This window comes from Acanthochromis polyacanthus, chromosome 2, assembly GCF_021347895.1.
Source record: "Acanthochromis polyacanthus isolate Apoly-LR-REF ecotype Palm Island chromosome 2, KAUST_Apoly_ChrSc, whole genome shotgun sequence".
In the NCBI taxonomy this organism is placed as follows: Eukaryota; Metazoa; Chordata; class Actinopteri; family Pomacentridae; genus Acanthochromis; species Acanthochromis polyacanthus.
The window spans coordinates 11,507,291-11,514,556 of record NC_067114.1 but is presented as its reverse complement, the minus strand read 5'-3'; the positions used below and the strand labels follow the sequence as shown (position 1 = coordinate 11,514,556).

At 39.5% G+C, this 7,266-nt stretch overlaps 1 protein-coding gene across 7 annotated transcripts in view; it reads left to right on the top strand.

The window, feature by feature from the left end:
- The first annotated feature begins 1,020 nt into the window (after window positions 1–1,020).
- Window positions 1,021–7,266, top strand: part of tead1b (TEA domain family member 1b) — a 49,807-nt gene continuing 43,561 nt past the window's right edge. For 3 of the 7 annotated variants that reach the window (XM_022216486.2, XM_022216485.2, XM_022216484.2), the window contains exons 1-2: window positions 1,022–1,304; window positions 1,753–1,901. The gene's annotated coding sequence lies outside the window, so the exon portion shown is untranslated. Of the gene's footprint in view, window positions 1,305–1,752; window positions 1,906–7,266 lie in introns of all 7 variants that reach the window. The other 4 variants (XM_022216489.2, XM_022216488.2, XM_051939960.1 and 1 more) reach the window with 3 other exon arrangements.

Here is a 7,266-nt window from a genome sequence, read left to right as displayed (position 1 = left end):
GCAAAGAAATACATTCAGAAAAATGAAAGGTAGACATGTGTGGGTTTTCTCCAGGTACTCCGACTATGTCCCACAGTCCAAAAACATGCTGAGGTTAATTGGTAACTCTAAATTATCTGTAGGTGTGAATGTGAGAGTGCTGCTTGTCTGTATGTGTGACCTTGCAATAGACTGGTGGCCTGTCCAGGGTGTCCCCTGCCTTTACTTTAAGTCAGCTGGGATAGACTCCAGCCCCCCGTGACCCTAATGAGGACTAGGTGGTGTATAGATAATGGATGGATGGATATATATTGGTAGAGTTACAGTTATACACTGATATCTCAGAATCTTACAGTTACATATTTTGAAAAATGAAGTTGGAAAGGAAAGGCAAAACTAACCATTCCCACTAGAATCATGACTCACAACATTGATTTATTATTATTATTATTACTACTACTATTTATTTTTTCCTTTTTTAAATTATTACTACTACTACTACCTTTTTCTTTTTTATTTATTTTTTTATTATTTACTACGACTACTACAACCTTTTTTAACTATTACTACTACTACTACTACTACTACTACGATTATAATAATTAATATTCTTTTTACTATTACTACAACTACTACTTCTTATTATTGTCATTATTATTACTATTATCATCATCATCATTATTGTTTTTATCATTACTACTACTACTACTACTACTGTTGTTGTTGTTGTTGTTGTTATTCTTATTGTTGTTATTATTATTATTATTATTATTATCCATATTTACCGACCAATGTAAAGGAAATCCCAGAATCCTACAGGTGTATGTGTGATGGTAAAAGCAGCATGTGGATCCAGCTGTGGCAGATATTTTATTGCTGGTCTCACAGGGGGGGACTCCAGTTGGCTCTTTTGCTCTGTGATAAGCGGAGCTGTAAAGTCTGAGCTTCTTGTTGTCCCTGAAGGCATCAGCTCCCGGGATGTTCACTGCCCTCCCTGTCCCCTCCACCACCACCACCTCCTCCTCCGCCGCCGCCGCTGCCGCCTGCTGCTGCTGCCTGCTGCCCGGGCTGGCTGCTGGCTGCTGGGCTCGGGATGACGCCACCTCTCGCTCCGCCCCGGCGCAAACTCGCTCCCTGCGTTCATTTCATTCCTCTTCTCATTCCGAGCATTCTTCGCATCTCTGTCAGTGCGCGAAGCGATTCACCTACACCTTCCTGGCTGGCCCAGAAAACACCAGAATAACTTGACATAGTATTCAAAATACCCAGTAACATCACATTACAAAAAGAAAGGGGCACTTTTTATATGAGATATCAATAACGAGGTAAGTTCATGGTAGTTACAGGTATTCAAACTGGCGGTAGACTTCTGTTCCTGGGGTTAGTTGGCGTCTTTTTTTTAAAGGGGGCTCAGTGTATTAAATGTTATTTTAGCGTTTGTCCCATTTCGTGAAGTAACGTTTGGTCGTTTGTTTCCTCGGCGGAGATAGATGGCCGCTGTTGCAACAGGGTGCTCACTTTGAACACTCTCTGTTGGAGCCTTATGGCTTTGACACGGCGGCGAAAATCTTTGACATTTTTCACATTTTTTGAAAAGAAGCCTGTTCATACGCCCCTAGGAAAAGCCTCAGACGCCGTTTGCCCCCCGTGTCAGATCCCCAGAAAGTCTTAGCGGGATTCGGCATGAACTAAAAAAATATAAAAGCAGGAATAACATTTTTTTTTCTTTGGACAAGATGACGGTTGAAATCGTTGCTGTTTTCCTCTCCGTAGTTGGCCCAGCCGGGAGTTGTTGGAGGTTTCACCGGAGCATTTTCGGACCACCTCGGAGAAAACACAAGTGGGGAGACTTGTTGCTTCAACGCGCTTGACGGTGCTTTTTTAAAAATAAAAAAAACAGAAAATCGCCATCGAAGTTCTGTGTAAGTACGTTGTTTTTGTTGTTTTGTTTGTGACTTGTGTGAGCGGACCGCGGTGCTGCTTCTTCCATGTTGTTACTGTAAGTGAACCGGAGGGAAAGGTTAGCCCAAACTCCTTTTATTGTTTCATGTTAATGTCCACATTAAAGCTCCTCTGTGTCGCTTCTACGACTAATTTACACCCAAAAAACACCACTTGGACCAAAAGTAGCAGGTTAAATTGCTTTTTTGTTGCCTCTTGACTTATTTTAGGGGGTTGAAATAGCATTAAAAACAGCCCAAGTCTCGTTTATGAGGAAAATTAGCTTAAACTGATGTTTGCGACTCGCTCATTTTTAAACCAGATTACGTTACTGTAAGTGTATTTCAAGGGCAGCATGTAGGTTTGTTTAAATTTCGAGTTGCTTTGTGGAGTTTATGGAGATTTTATTCGGGCTTTCCTTCATTGTTGTCCCTTTTCCTTCCTCTACTTTGGGAAATGCCTGCTCAGCTAAAAGTGAAATATCCCAACTGCAGGCCAGCTGTGTGTCACAAAGTTTCACTCCTTACAATGATTTCATCCACATAACTTTTCTGTGGACTCTTGTGGGAAAAACATGGCTATCATGCAAAGGGAGGGATGAGAATAAGGCCAAAGCTTTCATTAGCTGCAGTAAAGTTAGCTTAAAAGTGGGTGTAAACCGTGTAGGGCTGAAAGATCTCCCCTTTTGTGCCACACTTTGGTTTGTGTCCACTTTGTGACACTTCACTGAATGTTTGCTGCTTTAAATAGTCGCATTTGCTTTGCACAAACAAGACATCAGGTTGTAGTTTACACAGCTCTGATCTGCTCGTAGGATTGAATCAAAGTGACTTTACACTTTGTAAATTTTGATGTGAGTTACAAACTAAATCTTTCTTTCTCTTGTGAGCTCTCTAGTTGTGCTTTTTAGTACCTCTGTCAGCCATCTAGTCAGACTGATCTTGACTTCTTTCAGTGGTTCATGACTATCAAACGACAACAAAAAATAATTCTACATAAGTGTCACTTTTGTACTTTCATAAGCTTAGCAGAAGCAGTGGCACAAATGAGCAGATGGGTGGGAAAAAAAGCTTTAAAAATCTGTCCTTGACCAAAATTCACTTTCCATCACTACTGCGACTACAAGTTTTTGGATGCAGCACCTGCAGCTTCCCACCTCTTTTTGTGTCTAATGTGAAATCAGCTGGTTATAGCAAGGGCACATGTTCTCCGTTTTCGTAATGTGAAACATGCATTTTCTCACGCCTTAACATTTAGTGTAACTTTGTAGAGACCAAAGAGACAAAAAGACGTTGTATTTTTTAATCAAATTAATATGAATGCATTGCTATCATTTCCTGGAAACAGTCTGAATGCAGTCAGGCGTAACCCCAGACATGTCACAGAGTAAATCTGCTTGCTTGGAAGGAAAAAAAAATCAGGAGTAGAAATAGATGCTTTGTTTTCAGCTTATGCAACCAGTGGACCTGTTGGACGGGAGCCTGCATAACATTTGTGCAAGAATAGGATGTTGTCTTTGTTTGACCGAATGAGACTTTACCTCTGAAACTAGGAGTTTTCAAATTCTGTCCGATTTGAAGCATAAGATAAAACATATTTACCCGAAGAGACAATAACATATGCAGATCCACGGCTGTGGTGACAGTGAGCATGTATTGTTTTTAGTGCATTAAGATTAGTCAAGTTTTACAAATCATTTAGAATTTGTCATGAGCAAAAAAACAAACTGAAACAAAACACAACTACATAAATAAAAGTTTAAAATGTACGTCTACGAAATACTGTGTTCGTCATACTGCATTATGACATACAGTTGTGAAATTTTAGCACAGACTGATAAATACCTGAAAGAAAGGTTTGTGCTGTCGTGGATATGTTGCATTATTGTTCCGTTTTTGTTCCTTTATGCCGCCTTGTTGAGGTCAGAGGGTAGGACTACAGAGAGTGTAGTCTATCTGTTGTGAAGTGTGGACAGAATAATGTGCTTTTGTGAAGCACAGAGTGGATTGTGTTACTTCTTGGAGCAAAGTGAGACTCTCCCTTTCTTCTCTCGACCTTCAGAGAACTGCATTTTGGCCAAGAATTTGTCAAATGTCTCTACGCATTCTGTGCTTCATGAGGAAACACGACAAATATCAGTTCTTTCTTTTGTTGTCACATAGCAAAGATGTCATTTCGCCTGTTTGTGACGGGGTCCTGTGAGCCTGGCATCACGCATATACACATCTAAGTCTCCTATGTGAAGCCTTTACATGTAGTATTGACAGAATACAGCATAGTTCCTTAAGATATTTGGAAATATACTCGAGATATAACTGCCGTTAGTTACCTGGATGGTGCTAAAGATAAAGACTCTTTTTAATCAAAAACCAACTCTACCTTTAACCACTAATATTATAACTAGCTTAAATTTTAGAATACCCTCCATTGCTGACTGCTTTGATTAGTAGCACATGAAGAGATGCAGTCTGTCCTAATTGGCCACTGATGGAAGTGCCTGTTCATTCTACGCCATAATGCAGTCATGGATTGAACTTCATCTCATTTACAAATAGCTTTTTAATTCTGTGACTATCAGTTTGAAGCCAGTTATTTTATTGGTCCTGCTGGACTTCTAATTTCATTGAGAAGGTTTAGATTGCCTTCATGCACTAGTCTTAAAATTTAAATAGTCACAGAAATTTGAGATAAAACCTAACGGGCTAATTAGAGGGTTTGACATAATGTCAGGCTGGCAATGTCTCTGTGTGCTAGAGTGTAACTATGTAACTTTTAGCAGTCGTTTGTGTTTTTTTTTATGTGGCCACAGACGAAGAGTCATGATAAGCAGAGTCAAAAGGAAAAAATGCATATTTCTCTGTCTTGGTTTTATGTTTAATTTGATTAGTTGTTATCTTTTTGTCATGTTTTCATGGCTTGGATTTTATGAACTACCGTCAGCAGTTAAAAGCTTTTCCAGTTCTCAGCTTTTTCATTGTTTTTGGACAGTATTCCATACCTTACCTGTATAAACAGGAAATTAATCTGCACCCAGAGGTGCAACAAGGCATGTTTTGTATTTGTTGCTAATTCCTCATGGGATTGGGAACACATTAGGTGTTCTACATTTTTAATTGAAATGACAATACACAGTATTATATTTTGTTATGAAAATTCTGGGCTAGAAAAAAAGAGATCTGCGATCTGTAATTGAATCTCGACACAGAGTCATTAATTGTGTAATTAGATGTGATGTGTGGCAGGGGTTGAATCACATCAAAACATCAGTGTTCTCCGTGGTCAAAGCATGCTTTAAAAAGAGGACACTCCTGCAGGCTTCCAGACTGTGTGTGCCCTGAGGTAAACCCTGGTCTAGAAAGGGAATTTTAGAGTATGCGCTGCTGCTCAGCAGTTTGAGCAGGGCCCACTGAGGCCAGCGGAGAGTGCCACCAAAAAGGAAAAGCTGGCTCAAAGCCACTGACGTCATCTAAGCAAATCTGCTTCAGTACTGCAGCCATAAAATGACTGCCAGCTACCGAATGCACTTTGGCCCTGTCAACCACCTTAGTTAGTGCAACACAGTTTTTTCCCTCCTTGTGCATACTTATGGAAGGCTGTGTTTAAGTCCACTTCCATTTTGCTCGAGTAGCAACAGACGTTGCCTTTCCATTCAAAAGGAACGAGTCATGTTTGAGCCTCCCTAGTTTTAAATAAAGCAGCAAATGATTGAGGTTGTCTAACCCTTTGAAGTCGTACCACTTTAATATTACAGCCTTATAATGTTAACCATATGGCAATCTCAATCTTTTGTTCTGGAAAAAAGGCATTTAGACAGCATAATGTCTTAACCACTCATGATTGATGTGTAGTGCCTTAGAAGTATTTAGACCCTGGGACATGTACTTTTCCTCCTATTCTAATTTGAAAAAAGACAAATAAATGAGCTGCCTCATGGACACAGGCAAAAAGCAATATATATTCCATGAATCATTTGATGAGTCATTTTCTGAAACCACTATAAACATTTTAGGCACTTAACCACAATGAATCAGGAAATCAACAACTTCCTTTCTTAGTGCTGACCATAGTAGTGGTAGTGGTGTTCAGCTTCTCACTAGTGAAAGGAAACCCTTGGAGCAAAGGCACACAGTCACTTCATTTACTGAAACCGTGTATAATTTGTGGCTTGTATTCAAATGTGGGTTATTTAGTCTCTCTGGCACCGTATTCCCGTGTCACTGCTTGTAATAAATTCCCACAAGACCTTTCATCAATGGTCGCTGTATTGTTATCGTGGCTGACACAGATCAGGCAGGCTCTCTCTGCCCTGAAGGTGCCCTGGATTCAGTGAAGGCACTGATAGACTGGAGGGTAAGCTCCCAACATTAATATGCAGGCTGTGCCCGGTAAATTAGTTTGGAATCCGAGCCAGGACACTGCAATGGAGAGCTGTGTTGTCCAAACTTTTTTTTTTCTTTCTCTGTTTAGCCTTTTGAATAGGTCCAAATAGTGGACATTTTCAGCAAGGAGCTGTAGGTTTCTAATTACATCATCAACACGGGTTAGCGGTTTTGTTAACAAACAATACATCTTTCATTATTCCATTAGAGCATATGTAGCCTTAAAAGGATAAAGATGGCAATAGTCTAAATTTTGAGCACACAGAAAGCATGAAAAGAACAAAACCGATATGTATTAGTGCATCTCTTCTGCTTTCTCTTGTGGCTCTCAGCCCGAGGCTCATTGATTCCTGCTGAAGACGTGACTCTCAAAACCGGTCGCAGTTGTAATAATTGCACGCGGAAATAAAGGAACATGTCACCTAATGCAACAGTGTGGCTCACTAACAACAAAGGAGCTACATCAGGTGTTTTGTTTTTTTTTTGTCACATGAAGGTGACTGACTTTAAAAGTAGCCAGTTGTTGGCTCCTGATGTACAAAGTATGAAAGACTCCACAGAGCATTTTAGTATAGTGTCTTCATTTGATGACTGCTTAAATTCCCCAAAACAGTTCCAATTATAGAAGACTATACAAGATAGCTTTACTGTTTTTGTTTGTTTTCATTCAATGAATAACAAGAGGTGATGAAATAATGTTTAAAAAAAGTCACCAGATTGAAAGAAGTATAACTAAGGAATGTGGTTAAATACTTTCGCAAAACATTTGTATTTAATCCACAGTTTGCTGCCCGATTATTGTGATTACACTAAATACCACAGTGTAGTAAAGTGTATTCTGTGTAGTGAATACAGCAGCTTTACTACAAGTAAGCTTAAATAGACAGTTAACCTTTATATTGCTAATCATCTAAATAGTCCCTTTAGGATGAATTATGATGCTTATTATGTGTCATGACTTCATATC